Genomic DNA, 18685 nt, shown 5'->3' on the forward strand with positions numbered 1-18685 from the left:
CTCCTTGATGAACGTCGCGATTGTGGCTCTAGTAGTTCCTCGTAAAGGTGTGGCCTCGACCGATTTGGTGAAATACTCGGTCGCCGTTACTATGTACTCGTGCTGTTTTGAAAACGGAGGGTTGATCTTTCCAATGATGTCGAGTCCCAATCTATAAAAGGGCCACAAACTGCTTATTGAGTGCAGAGGAGTCGACGATACATGGATAAGGTTTCCGTGGGTTTGACATTTTTAGCATCTCTGAACAAAAACAGGTGCATCATCCTCCATGGTTGGCCAGTAGTATTTCTCGTGTATCGGAAGAAATAACTTCTGTTTTCCTTGGTGTTCGCCTTCGTGCATTTCTTTCAGCATGATCGGGATTTCTGCCTCGTTCAAACACCATAGAAAACTTCCTCCAAAGCTTTTACGATATAAGATTCCTTCATGGAATATGAATCTCTTGGACCTTTGTTTTACCTTGGTTGCGTCCTTCTTGTAGGTGGGGAGTATGCCGTCGTGAAAGTAACTGATGTATGGCTCCTTCCAGTCCCCGGACTGTCCAATATTGAAGACTTCCAATTGATGCAGCGGTGCTTGACAATTGAAACAGGTTCTTTGAAGCAACCGAGATTGAGCCTCCATTTCTGGCCTGTAGTAGCCAAGGAGTTGCAAACGGCGATAGAGTGTTACCATTGTTGAGTTGTTGTTGTGCCTCTTCCTCTCCGAGGCATCTTGACAAGGAACCGTCTGGGTTCCGATGGTACAACATTCCATGGAGCATGAAGAAATTTTGTAATGTTTTGAGACTGACCTTTCCCTGGGAAAGCGAGCTGTTAAGCTCTTGGATAATCGGTGTTCTCCAGTCGCCGGATTCAGCCTCCTCGGGTTGCGAAATCCATGTTGAATCCACGGTTCGTCTCTTCATTGTCAGGGTTCCCTCAATACCTTCAATTTGCAGTTTTGATGCTAGTGTGACTAGACAATCAGCATGTTTGTTGCCGTTGCGGCCAACATGCGTTATGGTTGCGTCGGCGAAGTAATTTAGTATCTTTTGTGCCTCGGCTCTATACGGGGCCAATGTTACTTTCTTCAGTGTGTATACTCCATTGACATGGTTGACGAGTAATTTAGAATCCCCTCTTATTTACAGACGAGTGGCTCTAGCTTGTTTAGCTAATGACATTCTGATGAGAAAGGCTTCATATTCTGCTGAATTGTTGGTGCAAGGGAATTCTAGCTTGAAGGAGTGCGAGGAGACTTCACCGGCCGGGGATACTAGAACCACACCTGCTCCTCCGGTACGTTATTAGGGGTGGCGGAGCCGTCAAAAAATAGTAGCCACGTTTCTTCTTTGATGAAAGAGATTTCCGGAAAATCTCCAGGTAGGTCCTCGTATAGCGTCGTGGTATTCTCTCCCGGGAAAGCTACTAGAAAATCCGCAACTGCTTTCCCTTTGATACCTCTCGGGGAAGCGCACGTTATGTCAAATTCTGACATTTGGAGGAGCCATTTGGATGGCCTTCCTATCAGGACCGGTTTTGAGAGGAGGAACTTCACAGGATCAGACTTAGATCTCATCACCACTTTGTTGGAAAACAGGTAATGTCTGAATTTCTGGATGGAGTGAACTAGGGACAAGCACGCCTTTTCTGCTTTAGGACATCTGAGTTCGGCATCTCTTAAAGTTCGACTGAAGTAGTATATGGGATGTTCAATCCCTTCGTCATCCTCTTGGGCGAGGAGAGCTCCTACGGAAGTGTCACTAAAAGAAATGTAGAGGCACAACGGTCTTCCTTGTATGGGAGACTTCATGATGGCTGGGGAAGACGATATTTGTTGAATCTTCCGAAACGCCTCCTGTTGTAGCATGGTCCATACAAAGTTCACTCCTTTCTTCAATAAGGGGGTAAACGTACCAACAAGTTAATCAATCCCGGTATAAAGCGGAAAATGTAGTTTATTTTACCCATGAAACTCTGGAGTTCTTTCACAGTTCCGGTGGTGGCATTGTGAAGATGGCTTGGGTTTTGACCGGGTCGACTTAAATTCCCTCGGCGGTTAGCTGGAAACCTAGGAACTTACCTGAAGAGACACCAAAATCACACTTCAATGGATTCATCTTCAGTTTTTACTCGCGAATCCTTTCAAATACATATCGCAGAATCTCCGCATGGGACGCCAGAGTTTTTGATTTAACCACTATGTCACCTACGTAATCTTCGATTTTCTTGTGCATCATGTCGTGAAAGATGGTAGTCATGGCGCGTTGGTAGGTGGTGCCAGCATTTTTCAAATCGAAGGGCATCACAGTATAGTAAAAGTTTCCGAGGGGAGTTTGAAAAGACGTCTTACTTGCGTCGTGTTCGTACATCTTTATTTGATTGTAGCCGTTGTACCCGTCCATGAAAGAGAACATACCGTGTCCACTGGTGGCGTCCACCAGCATGTCAATGTTAGGAAGTGAAAAATCCTCTTTAGGGAAACATTTGTTCAGATCCCTAAAATCGACACAACACCTGATTTTGCCGTTCTTCTTTTTTACCGGAACTACGTTGGCCAACCAAGTAGGATGGTGAATGGGTTTGATGAAACCAGCAGCCAGTAGCTTTTGAATCTCCATCTTGATATGTTCTTCCACATCGTGCCTGAACTGTCTCGGGGCTTGTTTGGCCGGCTTGGATCTGGGTATTATGTGTAGATGGTGATTGACCAGCTTCTCGTCCAAGGCAGGCATTTCCTCGTATGTCCATGCGAATACGTCTTGATATTCTTTGAGAAGGTCTACCAGCTTCGCGCGTTCGTCTCCGCATAGATTCGAGCCGATTGAGACGGGTCGCGGAGATTCCTCACTCCGATATTGACAACCTTAAGTTCATCCATGGTAGATTTGGTTCCGTCCTGTAGCTGTCGTGGTGCATCCGGTACTTCCTCTTGCGGCTCGTTACTGTGTTTGCATTCTGCTGGGCGGAGAGACTGTGTGGTAGTCTCCCCTGTTAATTGCTAACAACGGTACTGATATACGGTTTTCCCCTTTTCATCATGACTCATGACAAAATCCCGTTCTCGCTTGGTACGGGAGCGAGCCAAACTCTGGTTTGGCGGGTGGAGACTAGTGCGCTTACCTTTCGAATACGTAGTGTGAGATCGGGTTTCTCTGTGAAATGATGCAAGCCCATCGATTTCTTGAATTGACGCCCACTTTGGCAGTGGAGTGTGGTGAGTTTCGTTGGTTGCGCCCCGCTGGCTCTTCCTCGGCTCAAACATCTCCATGCCACAGATCGGCGCATAGGGAGATAATGATGCAGAGATGCAGATGACTTCTCCGTTTAGCATGGTTTTCAGGCACTGGTGATATGTCGAAGGAATGATTCTGTTGTCGTGGAGCCATGGTCTTCCCAGTATCATATGGTAACCTTACCTTTGACTGGACCGGTCCTACTGATAAATTCAGGTTAATGTATCCATACGCACTGGTTTGGTTGCCTTTGAAATCGGTCATCGTAGTGAACTATCGCACGACTTCGCTTGGCCGCACCCTAGCTGTTCTGAGCGTTCTGAGGGTAACGACATTGGAGGATGCTCCTGTGTTGATGAGGGCCCTTTTGAATTCCACATCCTTGATACGGGCTGTGACGTGTAGGGCCCGGTTGTGTCTTTCTTCTGCCATCATATCATCGTTGGTAAACGTGACATTGTTGATGGACATCTCCGGCATTCTTGACGTTTCCAAACGCGAAGGAACCAGGGATGCGTTTGACGCTATTCGATTGATGGCAATGAACGTCTACATCCGGTGATCCCTTGAAAGAAGTAGCAGTTCACATAAACTTTCCACCAATGAAGCCGCTTCCTGGTCTACTGGTTTCTGATTGGTAGTGAAGCTGTTGACTTGGAAATGATCGTTTGGGACGTTAGTCCATAGTTCCGGAGTTTCCGGGACATGTGGGTCACTCAACTCCGATGTTCAGCTGATAAGGAAGTCGAGTATGCTATTAATCGCCTCTTTCATCAGATCCATATTCCTGGTGTGGATCTCCTGAACCCGTGCCAAATCGTACAGCCTTGGAATTTCTCTGTCGATCGCGTTGTTGGATGTTGCGTTGGGAGAGGAAACATTGCCATTCGCCTGAGTGGAACTTGGGGGCACGGATTCAGTCCTAAAACCGACCATCTTCCTGAGTAGGAGTTAAAAAGCGTAATCTGAAATTGGTATTGCAACCGAGTGATTAATCTCCCACAGTGGTCTCCAATTGTTTGAGGGTGAAAACATTTTCTGCTAATTTTGGTAATTTCGAGTGTGTGGGTGAGAAACGATTCTAAACCCTAAAAAATGTACTGCAAGGGAGTACTTTGATTCGAGAGATCAATCCGTACAAATCCGTCCTAAACCAAGAAATGACCGTTCCAGACTTGCTTCGGTCACAAAGTGAAGGAGAAGGGTTGGTCTAGGGAGGGAAGCGAAGAGAGTGTTGAGACCGGAATAGTTGATTCCGGAGGAGTAGTTGTTTGACGACTTGTATCAGAAAGTGGAAAGCTAACAGATGGGAAAGCTAACAAGTGATTTCTGAGTGTTGTATTCTCCTGACCAAAACTTGTTCTTTGGTGGAAATAGGTGAGACCTATTTATACAAGTCGCAACAAAACGTACCCTGATCTCGTAAGAAGTGGAAACGGTTGAGTAAATGGAAGAAAGCGGTGACAGGTAACGCCTGGAATTGATGTTTCCATAATGAAGGAAACGTTTCACCATTACTTCCTGTATTTACTAACCGCCTCACTCTTATGACACTTTCTTATAACGGGTGTAGTGTACGCCGCACGCTGTAAACCGCCAGACCAATACCCCGAGGAGCATCCCCCAGTTTTGTGACATGTTTTGATGTCTCGAATGTTTTCTTGGAAAACGTGTAGCATGCTGCTATTGTTTTGCAAGTTAATATTGAGAGGCTTTCCGGTTCGGTGGTGACCTTAGACGGCCGAGATTTTGCATCTTGAGAAGAAGGTTAGCCGTTGATTGTGGTTACCTTCCGTTTGGTAGCCAGTGGCGTGGCCATGGTGTTGTCATGGCTTGTGCATGCTCTTGGCATGGCTGATTATGGTTTGGTGCCGTGACCAAAGAATTGGAATAGATAAGTGTGTGTCATGGCCAACGAGATGGAAGCGTAGACAAGAGATTGCCATAAGTCATTTGGTGGCAAGCTTGTACGGCTGAGATTTGCATCTCAGAAGGAGGGGTGGTCGTTGATTGTTGCAACCCTCCATTTGGAGGCCAGTGGCATGGAGGAATGGCCAGCACAACTCGTGCATGCTCTTGGCGCGACCCAAATTAGGGTTTGGCACAAACCGTGGAACTTTGGCATCGCATCCAAGAGGTTGCCACAAATCGTTTGGTTTGGTGGCAAGCTTGTACGGCTGAGATTTGCGTCTCAGAAGGAGGGGTAGCCATTAATTGTTGTAACCCTCCGTTTGGAGGCCAGCGACATGGAGGCATGGACATTACGTCTCGTGCATGCTCTTGACGAGGCCCAAATTAAGGTTTGGTACAAACCGTGGAACTTTGGCATCGCAGCCAAGAGGTTTCCACAAATAGTTTGGTTTGGTGGCAAGCTTGTACGACTGAGATTTGCGTCTCAGAAGGAGGGGTAGCCATTGATTGTTGTAACCCTCCGTTTGGCGGCCAGCGGCATGGAGGCATGGCCATTACGTCTCGTGCATGCTCTTGACGAGGCTCAAATTAAGGTTTGGTACAAACCGTGGAACTTTGGCATCGCAGCCAAGAGGTTGTCACAAATAGTTTGGTTTGGTGGCAAGCTTGTACGGCTGAGATTTGCGTCTTAGAAGGAGGGGTATCCGTTGATTGTTGCAACCCTCCGTTTGGCAGCCAGCGACATGGAGGCATGGCCGGCATGCCTTTGGCATGGTTTAGGCGCGGCCAAGCTAGGATTTTGGCATAGTTTTAGGCGCTGCCAAAATTAGGGTTTTGGCATAGTTTAGGCGCGGCCAAAATTAGGGCTTGGCATTGGGCCGAAAGTTGCCACGCGTTTGGTGGCGAACTTGGACGGCTGAGATTTGCATCTCAGAAGGAAGGGTGGTTATTGATTGTTGCAACCCTTCGTTTGGCAGCCAGCGGCATGGAGGCATAGCCGGCATGGCTTTGGCATGGTTTAGGCGCGGCCAAGCTAGGATTTTGGCATAGTTTTAGGCGCAACCAAAATTAGGGTTTTGGCATAGTTTAGGCGCGGCCAAAATTAAGGCTTGGCATTGGGTCAAAAGTTGCCACACATTTGGTGGCGAACTTGGACGGCTGAGATTTGCATCTCAGAAGGAAGGGTGGCCGTTGATTGTTGCAACCCTTCGTTTGGTAGCAAGCGGCATGGAGGCATGGTCGGAATGGATTTTGTGCGGAGGTGTGGCTGGCATGGTTGGTATAGCTTTGGCGCAGAGATGTGGCTGGAATGCATGCCATTGGCACAGTGGTGCGGATGGCATGGTTGGCATGCCTTTTGCGGGAGATGTGGCTGGCATGGCATGCCATTGGCACGGTGGTGCGGTTGGCATGGTTGGCATGCCTTTGGCGCGGATATGTGGCTGGCATGGCATGCCATTAGCACGGTGGTGCGGCTTGCATGGTTGGCATGCCTTTGGCGCGGAGATGTGGCTGGCATGGCATGCCATTGGCACGGTGGTGCGGCTGGCATGGTTGGCATGCCTTTGGCGCGGAGATGTGGCCGGCATGGCATGCCATTGGCACGTTAATGCGGCTGGCATGGTTGGCATGCCTTTGGCGCGGAGATGTGGCTGGCATGGCATGCCATTGGCACGGTGGTGCGGCTGGAATGGTTGGAATGCCTTTGGCGCGGAGTTGTGGATGGAATGGCATGCCATTGGCACGGTGGTGCGGCTGGCATGGTCGGCATGCCCTTGGCGCGGAGATGTGGCTGGCATGGCATGCCATTGGCATGGTGGTGCGGCTGGCATGGTTGGCATGCCTTTGGCGCGAAGATATGGCTATTAGGGTTTAGCGTGTCGAAACCCTAGTTTAAAATATGTGGCACGCGTGATTGGCACGTTTGGCTAGCATGCGCGGCTGGCATGTGTAGAGATGATGCCAGTCAGTATCGAGGGCTTTGCCGTGGAGCATGGAATTTACATAAAAAAAAAGGTACCCCGGTAATTTTACGCAAACATGTTGAATGGTTTAATAAATGTGCTAGTGGTGACATTATTACTCAAGTGTAACGTCACTGTCTGACTAAGGTTTTACGATTTTAACCCTAAGCTAAAAACCACCATCAACAAGTTCATACTACAAATACATATGGTTTTCGTATCATTGTGTAAGGGGAAATGGTTTCCATGTAAGATGGAGTATTGACTAAGGGGGAGTGATACATATCACCATAGTATTACTGTTGAAGATGTGATACAATTGAACTTTGACGTTGTGTAATAATACTATGACAATGTATAACAATGATCGAAAACTATGTTTTCTCATTTTTATAGCTACGGATCTTCAACGGTGGTGATGCTAAACTTACAACCTTTTGGATCATTGGAGTACTTGGAAATGACGAAGATTTCTAGAAATGTTGAAGATTAGACATGTGGAATAGGAGCTACTAAAGTTTCTTTATTTTTTGTATTCCATATGTATTGATAGTTTTATCACTAAAATTGACAAAGGGGGAGATTGTTAGAGCATTGCTCGGTCGAACTCGCATGCGTTTCTTTCTCAAGCATGTTTTTCAATGTTAGCGATCAAAATTATAAGTCTTGATTTCTAGTCTACTATAGCTAAGTCTCGGACTAGGATAGAAAGTGGAGTTGAGCTCAAGGACTTCATGGCGATTCATCATACAAGAAGAAGAACTACTCAAGGAACCGGTGGAACTTCTCGAAAAAAGGTATGTGAATACTTAAACTTATCTGTCACTCAAAAGTCTATCTATTCTATCTCCTACTTCTTGAGACAAGAAGTCGTATGCTATATATAGACTTAGATTATACATATTTGGTATTTCGAGCCGAGTATATCTCGCCTATCTATATCTCGAAATATGTGTTGGTAAGCGTTTCACATCGACCATGTTTATCTTTACCTAGTGACGAAAGTCATGGTATGTTTCAATCACTTTGACCATGTTTACATAACCAATGATGGACATAAGTATTATTGTGGAAACACATATGTACATAAGTCTTATCCCTTGAACCAAAGTTTGCAAACTTTGTTGATCAAGAGAAACCGGAAGAATGGATTGTTGCCAAGTCCGCGAACTCAGTCCGAACTGCCGAACTTCTCATCCCGAGAAATTCTATTGCAGTTAACAAACTTGTTGTCTGAATACAAGTCCGCGAACCCAGTCCGTGAACCAGCGGAAAGTCTTTGCCGAGATTTTCTACTGGAGTTTGTAAACTTTGCATGGTTGCTTAAGTCCGCGAACCTAGTGTGCGAACTTAAGAAGGTTATATATCTGAAGATAATTTCTGAACTTAAACTTATAAAGACTAAGGAATGCAATTTGCAAACCGTGGCTATAAAGTTTATGAACCGATTCGAGTGGATCATATCATGTTTGCTTCAATTGTATCTTGTGTAGTACATAAGATTTCCTTGCAATTGAACGACTCTCTAACTAGTTCATTTGAGTCATTTGAACTAATTACAGTGAAAAAGAATATGGTTTGTATGAAATGCTCATATGGCTAACCTTTTGGTTAACTATTGTTGGACCAAAAATGTACACGTTTGGGTACGGTTAACAAACCTAGAAGCGTTCATTTCATTTGTGTATAACAAGCTAAGTTTTCGATCTAACGGTTGAGAAATATTAACTTGAATTTAAATCAGGTTTTCATCTAACGATGGATATTGTTTTCTTTGTGACCAAGGCGAAACCCTGATTTGAAAGATTATATAAGGGGACATCTAGAAACTCTGCAAAACTAATCCCCACACCTCACGTGTGATACTAGTTTGCGTGCTAGAGTCGTTTCTCCTTTAACCTTTGGTTTTCTTCTTCTAAAACCAGGTGAACGACTTAAATACTTCATTGGGATTGTGAAGCCAAACCGATACTACTTTTATCGTAGTTGTGTGATGTGATCTTGCATCTTCTATCGTACGAGTACAATCAGATTGATTGGCTTGAGATTGATATCTCTGATAGGCAAGAAATAAAAAATAATCACAAACATATTCTTCTCATTGTTTGTGATTCCGCAACATATTGTTTCGCTACCATACGATTAAGATTGTTGTGAGGTAATTGATTTATCTAGGATGTTCTTCGGGAATATAAGATCGGATTATCAATTGGTTCCTGTTCACCTTGATTATTATCAAAAGACGGAACAAAAACTTTAGGGTTTTTCTGTGGGAGACAGATTAATCCTTTGATAGACTTATCTGTGTGAGACAGATTTGTTTATTGTCAAAGCCTGCGATTTTGGGTCATATCAACTCTTAGTTGTGGGTGAGATCAGCTAAGGGAATGAGGTGCGCAGTATCCTGCTGGGATCATAGACGAAGGGAGTACAACTATACCTTGGATCTGTGGGAGACTGATTGGGGTTCAACTACATTCTAGTCTGAAGTTATCTTGGAGAAGGCTAGTGTCTGTAGCGGCTTAATACAGTGTGTGTTCAATCTTGACTAGGTCCCGGGGTTTTTCTGCATTTGCGGTTTCCCGTTAACAAAATTTCTGGTGTCTGTGTTATTTCAGTTTCCGCATTATATTGTTTTATCTTTATAATTGAAATAATACATGTTGTGCGTTAGATCATCAATTAGTGTAATCCAACCTTTGGTTGTTGATTGTCATTGATTGATCTTTGGATATTGGTTTTTGGTACTATCCAAGTTATTCCTTGTATTTGATTAGTACTTGCAGTTTCTGTTTGAGGAAATCAAATCAAGAGAAAGAGATATAAACTCGTTGATGCACTTTTAATTGATTGAGTCTTGTTGATTCTCTTAAAAGTATATTTGAGTTTGTCCATACAGATTGCTAAGCGAAATATTGGGTGATGTTGTTGGACCCCCGCTTTTTCAATCAGTATAAGAGCAGGAAGACACGTTCAAGACCTTAAAAGTCTGTGTTTGTAGCGATCTGACTCTATGGACAGAGGTTCTATCTCTATTAACGTACCACCATTCTTCGATGGCTCTAATTACTTATGGTGGAAAATTCATATGCGAGCTTTTCTTCAAGCGCGTGATTTTCAATCATGGGTATATGTTGTTAATGGCTATGATGCTCCCGTTGTGGCAGTTGGAGATGTAAACGTTCCCAAGAATATTGGTGAATATAATCCTGCCGAGATACTTGCTGCAAATCAAAATTCCGACGTTTTGAATACCATCATACTTTCCATTACCCCAAATATTCAACACCATGTGTCAAATTGCACTAGGTCTAAAGATGTTTGGGATATCTTAGAAACCGTATTTGAAGGAAACTCCGGTGAAAAGGAATCTAGGCTTCAAAACCTTAATTTCGATTGGTTGAACCTTCGAATGGCAGATGAAGATACATTTGATGAGTTTAATTACAGATTGTCTGAAATTGTTAATGCATCTTTTGCATTGGGTAAGACTATTCCTGAAAAGGACATTGTGATGAAAACTCTCAGATCGCTGACATCTAGATACGAGTCTAAGAAGCATGCCATCATTGAGGAAATAACCTTGATAATCTTTCCAGAAATACATTGTTTGGAAAGCTAAAGATCTTTGATCATGAGCATACATCCAAAATCGGAAAGGATGTTGCGCTTAAAGCACAAAAGAACACTAAGTTACTTGATAAAAGTAAAAATGTTTATGTCTCTGGGGATGATCAGTCTGAGGGTGATTTTTCGGATGAAGATCTTGAAAAATCAGTCTCCTTGATCACAAGACAGTTTAGGGATCTTCTATTGAATAGAAGTAAATGGTTTTCAAGAGACAAACCTAGGTCGTTAGATAAACCTCACAATTGCGTTCCTCCTAAAAACAGGGATGCTGACGTGGCTGATGACGAGGATATTCCACAGTTCTTTAAGTGTAAAGGTTTTGGTCATTTTGCAAACGAGTTCCCATATCGTAGAAAATACACTGGGAACAAAGGTCTTACTGTAACACTTGATGAGATGTCTGAGATCTATGATTCTGATGAAGATAGGAAATCAAGTGTTGGTCAACATTGATTTTGATAATTGTAGCAATACATATATCAACCTTGATGGTTTCGGCGAAGAAGAGAATACAATCAAGCTGGAAGAATCAATTGACCCATTCTTTGGAAACTCTGGTTGTAATGTTTCAGGATCTACTATGTGTCTGGCTGCTTTCACACCACAGATACCTGAATACTATCCAAGTTTGACGTGCTCGTTTTGTTCTCAGAAGGGTCATGAACTATCAAGATGTTACAAGTACAAACATCAAGTGAGGCACGCCAACAAACTTAAACGAAGATCAAATCGATTGGCAAGGAAGCTTAAACTTGCTCAGAAGACTGCTGAGGTATGTAGGATTTTATCTTCGTCTAAGAAGTTGGTTTCTAAAGAAAAAATAAGACCATTAGAGAAGAAGGTATGGTCAAATCACTTTGATAGACAGAAGTCTGAGGATTCCTCTCAAGAGGAAAATGGTAGACAGATTTTTGTTCACCACAGCACAAATTAATTGTATTGTTTGGTAAATCTTGTCTCATGTGCCTGATCAAAAAGAGATAAGATTGTGCACCGCTCAGGCTTTAGGAAAAGTTTTTTTTCTTAGGATTGTTTTTCCTGTCTATCAAATAAAGTAAAGGGTTATTATAGACAATTCTGCTCTTTATATGGTTTAGAATTGGGCGTCCACGAACCTGTTTAAAGGTTGTGAACCCTACATTCCTTTTTCCTCTCTGATATCTTTTATATCTTAAGACTGCTTGATGAGATTGTGAATTCCACTCACAAAAACCAGTTGTTTATAACTGTTCTCTAAACATCATGTCTTTGGATGGAAAAGATGTCAGTATGATTGTTAAGCCATCAATCAAGGAAAAAGAGAAATCTCCAGTAACTCCTTCCTTGAAAAGAAAGAGGAGGAATACAAGAAATCCAAGGGCTGTCCCTTCTAACTCTCAGAAGTTTTCTGATGTTCTTGATGAGTTGAAGGAAGTAAGCAAGGAGATTAGTGAAATAAAGGCTTGCGTTTTAAGATCTTTGGAAATTCAAAAGGCCCTGGTTTGACTCCTTCCTCCACGAACCTTATATTCTGATGGTTGTTGACGACAAGGAGTTCGGGAATGATAAGTAATTTCTCAATATATTGTTGCCTAGTATGTCTTCTTTTTGGTTTAGTTGGAAGAACAACTAGTGCTTGAGTAGCACTAGTTGTGACTTGTGACTACACATAGCTATTTTTTTCATCTTCTTGTTCTTTTTTAGGTTTATTTGGTTTAAATTCTAAAAATATTTGGAGGATGATGGTTTGCAGTATTTATTCTTTATGATCTGTTATATTGCAATTTGTTATGGGATATTGGTGTTTACGTCCGTGAACTATGTTGTCCCATATTTTTTCAAAAGTAAAGTCATTCATGATCGGTATTCATGTATTAATTTAAGGATGAATAGACTTTTGACATATACAAAAGTTAAGCCTATATTGTCAATTCTTTGATGGAAGATAGGTTAAAATCTTTTGTGTTCAAGGATTATGTCTATTAAATATCGTTATGCAAATAGTGATGGAAGATAGAATGAATCCTTGTGTATTCCACAATATTGATCTTCACTGATCCATATTTTATATAATACTGCAAGGCTCTGTAATGTGTCTTATGTTGAGCACGATAAAACCAAGTTGATTAATTTTTTATTAGCTTTGTTGGTTGTTCCGTAAGGTACTTTATGTTGAGCATTCTTGAACTAAATTAATAATCTTGTTTGGTTATTTAATTATTGCTCCATAAGTCTTTTTATGTCGAGCAAAACAAATGAAAATTAAATTGATTACTTTTGTAATTAGTTTGGTTGTGTATTCCAATTAGATTAATTATGGGTTCTCTTGTAATTAATCTAGTTGAGTATTTTCATACTCCGTAAGATTCTTCTTATGTTGAGTATATGAACAACTATCCTATTCATTTTCTAATGGTTATGTTAATCGTATGTTCCGTAAGTTCTCTTATGTCGAGCATAATCAATTAAGTTGATCACTTTTGTGTTTAATTTGATTGCGTATTGATTAAATTAATCAGGGTTTACTTGTGATTAATTTGATTGAGTTTTTGGATATAGAAAATCATTCTCATGGTTTTTGGTGTCCAATAAATCCTTCTTTTTTTTGAAATTAAGGTCGCTCTTGTTGTTCCCTTGGGAATGACATCAAATGGGGGAGAGTTTTTTGAACTTGTGCTTAATGGTCATATCTTGAGGGGTGTGCGGCTGTGGAATTTTAAAGGGGTTATCTTGTATCTTTAAACTCCTTGATGAATGCTATTAGCTTCGGCTATATGATTGCATCTAAATTAGATGGTATGTATTTTCTTTTAGTCATGAAATGTCTTACGAAATTTCATTATGATCCCGTTCTTGTACCTTTGCCAATTTTATTGACAAAAAGGGGAGAATTAATATGTAGTTCACACTACAAATACATATGGTTTTCGGATCATTGTGTAAGGGGGAGTGGTTTCCATGTGAGATGGAGTATTGACTAAGGGGGAGTGATACATATCACCATATATTATTGTTGAAGTTGTGATACAATTGGACTTTGACACGTGTAATAATACTATGACACTGTATAACAATGATCGAGACCGATGCTTTCTCATTGTTATAGCTACGGATCTTCAACAACGGTGATGCTAAACTTACAACCTTTGGGATCATTGGAGTACTTGGAAGTGACGAAGATTTCGAGGAATGTTGAAGATTAGACATGTGGAATAGGAGCTACTAAAGTTTCTTTATCTTTTTTGTATTCCATATGTATTGATAGTTTTGTCACTAAAATTGACAAAGGGGGAGATTGTTAGAGCATTGCTCGGTCGAACTCGCATGCGTTCTATCTCAAGCATGTTTGTCAATGTTAGTGATAAAAATAAGTCTTGATTTCTAGTCTACTATAGCTAAGTCTCGGACTAGGATAGAAAGTGTAGTTGAGCTCAAGGACTTCATGGCGATTCATCATACAAGAAGAAGAACTACTCAAGGAACCGGTGGAACTTCTCGACAAAAAGGTATGTGAATACTTAAACTTATCTGTCACTCAAAAGTCTATATATTTTATCTCCTACTTCTTGAGACAAAAAGTCGTATGCTATATATAGACTTAGATTATACATATTTGGTATTCTGAGCCGAGTATACCTCACCTATCTATATCTCAAAATATGTGTTGGTAAGCGTTTCACTTCGACCATGTTTATCTTTACCTAGTGACGAAAGTCATGATATGTTTCAATCACTTTGAACATTGCTTTGACGAGAAATGGTGTAACAACTATATAACGTCCTCTATGAATGTTTCAATGGTTGGAATGAGAGTTTAGATTACATAACCAATGATGGACATAAGTATTGCTGTGGAAACACATATGTGTATAAGTCCTATCCCTGGAACCAAAGTTTGCAAACTTTGTTGATCAAGAGAAACCGAAAGACTGGCTTGTTGCCAAGTCCGCGAACTCATTCCGCGAACTGCCGAACTTATCATCCCGAGAAATTCTTCTGGAGTTGACAAACTTGTTGCGTGAGTACCAGTCCGCGAACCCAGTCCGCGAACCGGTGCAAAGTATTTGCCGAGATTTTCTGCTGGAGTTTGTAAACTCTGCCCGGTTGCTTAAGTCCGCGAACCTAGTGTGCGAACTTAAGAAGGTTATATATCTGAAGATGATTTCTGAACTTAAACTTATAAAGACTAAGGAATTAAATTTGCAAACCGTGTCTATAAAGTTCATGAACCGATTCGAGTGAATCAAATCATCTTTGCTTCAATTGTGTCTTGTGTAGTACATAAGATTTCCTTGCAATTTAACAACTCTCTAACTAGTTCATTTGAGTCATTTGAACTAGTTACGGTGAAGAAAAATATGGTTGGTACGAAATGCTCATATGGTTAACCTTTTGGTTAACTATTGTTGAACCAACAATGTACATGTTTAGGTACGGTTAACAAACCTAGAAGCGTTCATTTAATTTGTGTATAACAAGCTAAGTTTTCGATCTAACGGTTGAGAAATATTAGCTTGAATCTAAATCAGGTTTTCATCTAACGGTGGATATTGTTTGCTTTGTGACCAAGGTGAAACCCTGATTTGAAAGACTATATAAGGTGACATCTAGCAACTCTGCAAAACTAATCCCCACACCTCACTTGTGATACTAGTTTGTGTGCTAGAGTCGTTTCTCCTTTAACCTTTGGTTTTCTTCTTCTAAAACCAGGTTAACGACTTAAAGACTTCATTGGTATTGTGAAGCCAGACCGATACTACTTTTATTGTAGTTGTGTGATCTGATCTTGCATTTTCTATCGTACGAGTACAATCAGATTGATTTGCTTGAGATTAATATCTCCGATAGGCAAGATATAAAAAGTAATCACTAACATCTTCGTCTCATTGTTTGTGATTCCGCAACATATTTTTTCGCTACCATACGATTAAGATTGTTGTGAGCTGATTGATTTATCTAGGCTGTTCTTCGGGAATATAAGACCGGATTATCAATTGGTTCATGTTCACCTTGATTATTATCAAAAGACGGAACAAAAACTTTAGGGTTTTTCTATGGGAGACAGATTAATCCTTTGATAGACTTGTATGTATGAGACAAATTTGTTTATTGTCAAAGCCTGCGATTTTGGATCGTAGCAACTCTTAGTTGTGGGTGAGATCAGCTAAGGGAATCAAGTGCGCAGTATCCTGTTAAGATTAGAGGTGTAGGGAGTACAACTATACCTTGGATCAGTGGGAGAATGATTGGGGTTCAACTACAATCCAGTCCGAAGTTAGCTTGGAGTAGGCTAGTGTCTGTAGCGGCTTAATACAGTGTGTGTTCAATCTGGTCTAGGTCCCGGAGTTTTTCTGCATTTGTGGTTTCCTCGTTAACAAAATTTCTGGTGTCTGTGTTATTTCAGTTTCCGCATTATATTGTTTTATATTTATAATTGAAATAATACCGGTTGTGCGTTATATCATCAATTAGAGTAATCCAACCTTTGGTTGTTGATTGTCATTGATTGATCCTTGGATATTTGTCTTTGGTACCATCCAAATTATTCCTTTATTTGATTAGTACTCGCAGTTTCTGTTTGATTAAATCAAATCAAGAGAGAGAGATATAAACTCGTTGATGTACTTTTAATTCATTGAGTCTTGTTGATTCTCTTAAAAGTATATTTGAGTTTTTCCATACAGATTGCTAAGAGAAATATTTGGTGGTGTTGTTAGACCCCCGCTTTTTCAGTATGCGAGTTCGACAGAGCAGTGCTCTAACAATCTCCCCCTTTGTCAATTTTAGTGACAAAACTATCAATACATATGGAACACAAAAAATAAGAAACTTTAGTAGCTCCTATTCCACATGTCTAATCTTCAACATTCCTCGAAATCTTCGTCACTTCCAAGTACTCCAATGAACCCAAAGGTTGTAAGTTTAGCATCACCGTTGTTGAAGATCCATAGCTATAACAATGAGAAAACATAGTTCTCGATCATTGTTATACAGTGTCATATTATTATTACACGGCGTCAAAGTTCAATTGTATCACAACTTCAACAATAATACTATGGTGATATGTATCACTCCCCCTTATTCAATACTCCATCTCACATTGAAACCACTCCCCCTTACACAATGATCCGAAAACCATATGTATTTGTAGTGTGAACTACATATTAACTCTTCCCCTTTTTGTCAATAAAATTGGCAAAGGTACAAGAACGGGATCATAATGAAATTTCCGAGAGAGAAATTTCATGACAAAAGGAAAAATACATACCAACTAATTTAGATGCAATCATAAAGCCGAAACTAAATGCATTCATCAAGGAGTTTAAAGATACAAGATAACCCCTCTAAAATTCCAAAGCCGCACACCCCTCAAGATATGATCATTAAGCACAAGTTCAAAAGAACTCTCCCCCATTTGATGTCATTCCCGAAGGAACAACAAGAGAGACCTTAATTTCGAAAGAAAAGAAGGATTTTATTAGACACAAAAAACCATGAGAATGATTTCCTATGTCCAAAAACTCGATCAAATTAATCACAAGTAAACCCATGATTAATTTAATCGGAATACGCAATCAAATTAAACACAAAAAGTGATCAATTCAATTGATTATACCCAACATAAGAGAACTTATGGAGACACGAAGATACTCAACTAGATTAATTACAAGAGAACCCATAATTAATCTAATCGGAATATACAACTAAACTAATCACAAAAGTAATCAATTTAATTGTCATTTGTTTTGCTCGACATAAGAAAACTTACGGAGCAATAACTAAATAACCAAACAAGATGATTAATTTAGTTCAATATGCTCGACATAACGTATCTCACGGAACAAGAACTAAGATAAGAAAAATCAACTTGGTTATATAGTGCTCAACATAATATACATTACGGAGCCTCATAGTAATACGTAAAATAAGGATCAGGGATGATCAATACTGCGGAATACACAAGGATTCATTCTATTTTCCATCACTATTTGCATACCGATATTTAATATACATAATCCTTGAAAACAAAAGATTTTAACCTATCTTCCATCAAATATTTGACAATATAGGCTTAAATTTTGTATTTGTCAAAAGTCCATTCTTTTACCAGTACGTGAATACCGATCACGAACGACTTTACTTTTGACAAAGTATGGGACGAACATAGTTCACGGACGTAAACACCAATATACCATAACAAATTGCAATATAACAAATCATAAAGATTAATACTGCAAAAACATCATCTTCCAAATAGTTTTAGATTTTAAATCAATAAACCTAAAAAAGAACAAGAAGATGAAAAATAATAGTTATGTGTAGTCACAATCATTGCTATTCAAAGCACTAGTTATTCTTCCAACTAAACCAAAAAGAAGACATGATAGGAAACATAAACAAAACAAGCTAAAGAAAAAAAACACAGACTCCAGAGCTATCCCGAACACGAACTAAGATCAAATGGACGGTTCAGAATCCTCACGAGACAACAGGTCTTTGAGCTTGTGAACAACAACATTCATTGCAACATTAGAGAGGTGATTCTCTTTGCGAAGATCATTAATGTAAGACTTTATGAGACCAAGGTCAGCAGTAACCTTTTCCAACTCATTTTTCAATGCGTCAAGATTTTTCATAGTAACAATGAGCTCTTGTTTTGCTCATGAACAACTTCAGCAGAGATCATATCATCCTTTTCAGCATCCTCATGAACATAGGAAAAATAACATGAAGCATTAGGATGATCTTCATCTACAAGTGTTCTTTTCTTCTTGGACTCAACAACAAAACCTTTGTCAAGGAATCCTCTTGCAAAATCACCATGGCAAGATGAAGAAGAAGACATTCTTGACAACCCAGAAACCAACCTAGAGTATGCGTACGTGACTTTTGTAACTCAGTAGGTAAGTATTTAAGGGTTTCCTGAGGAAGGTATTTTAGGGTTTAAACAATTGACTTGTGCCAGAACATGGATACCCGTTCG

Source organism: Papaver somniferum, chromosome 2 (genome assembly GCF_003573695.1).
Source record: "Papaver somniferum cultivar HN1 chromosome 2, ASM357369v1, whole genome shotgun sequence".
NCBI lineage: Eukaryota > Viridiplantae > Streptophyta > Magnoliopsida > Ranunculales > Papaveraceae > Papaver > Papaver somniferum.